Below are 1,420 nucleotides of genomic sequence, written 5' to 3'. Positions count from 1 at the left end.
GGTATTGAGTCAGATGTAGAACCCATTAAAATCACAAATGCCCTAAGCGAAAAAAGCTTTAGCGCTAGAGCAGTTATAAATATAGTTAATAAAAATAAAATTCCACAACCCATGTTTAAACTTGAACTTCACCCGGAAGCTTCTAAGCTTAAAAAAATGAGAGCCAACCCATTTATAACCTACAGTATTTACTCCATCGCAAAATTAGCGTTGAGAAGCCCCACAAATGAAATGGTCCAGTGCAATGCACAAAACTGCCAAGAGTATGGCCATCCTAAGTCATATTGTACTCTTCGTACAGTGTGCGTAGCTTGTGGTGAGCTTTGCCATAGTTCCGAATGTGATAAAAAAGCATTAAAGGATATCAACTCCAATAAATGTAGCAACTGCAGTGGAAATCACACTGTAAACTATAGAGGCTGTCCTATTTAAAAAGAACTGAAGCACAGGTTAGATCTGCAGAAAGACACGTTGCATAATCCTACAAGAAGCAACCCCATCAAATTAGTTGAAGTATCCCAACCTTTAACTTCTAAGCCTGTTACACCAAATGTTTTATATGCATATGTCGTTAAATCTGACAACAAGCAACAAGCCCCTCTAGTTCAAAGTAATAGTTTGGAAATTATGATCTCCACTTTCACCCAGAGCTTAACTCAGTTCATATCAATCATGCAAACTACTCTTAACGAGATAGTTAAAATGCAAAGCCAGTTAATGCAAATGTTTTTGTCTAAATAATGAGTACTTTAAAAATTTGTACATGGAATGCAAACGGCTTAAGCCAACATAAACTTAAACTCACAAATTTTATGTCTCGAGAAAATGTGGATGTAATGCTTTGCTCAGAAAAACATCTAATAAACAAAAATTTCTTTTCTATTCCTGGTTATTTATTCTATAAAACCAATCACCCAGATAGCAAAGCACATGGTGGTACAGGTATTTTGATGCTCATAATTATATGCACTCCACATCAATATGCATTAAGCACAAAGAAAAAATTTATTGTTATCGGCAGTTTACCCAATTTACGGATTACTTCTTATCTCTAGGTGAAAGATTTCTTGCAGCAGACGACTACAACGCGAAGCACACGTATCTCTAAACGTAATCTCTCCTGGGCAGCCAACATATTGGCCTGCTGATAACAATAAAATAACAGACCTAATAGACTTCGCCGTGACCAAAGGCATAAGTAGAAATTTTATCTCAACATACTCAAACTGCGATTTATGTTCTGACCATTCTCCAGTTACATTTTGCTTACTTGATGATCCTCAGTTATATGACTGATCCGATAGCCTTACAAGTCCTACAACTGATTAGCCCAAATATAAAAAGTACATTAATTCACATATACACACAAATTACAAGATAAAGTGTAAGTCTAATATTGAAGACGCAACCTCGGTTTTAA

Source organism: Teleopsis dalmanni, unplaced genomic scaffold (genome assembly GCF_002237135.1).
Source record: "Teleopsis dalmanni isolate 2A unplaced genomic scaffold, ASM223713v2 unscaffolded_contig_0097, whole genome shotgun sequence".
Lineage (NCBI taxonomy): Eukaryota > Metazoa > Arthropoda > Insecta > Diptera > Diopsidae > Teleopsis > Teleopsis dalmanni.
This window is presented reverse-complemented; position numbering follows the sequence as displayed.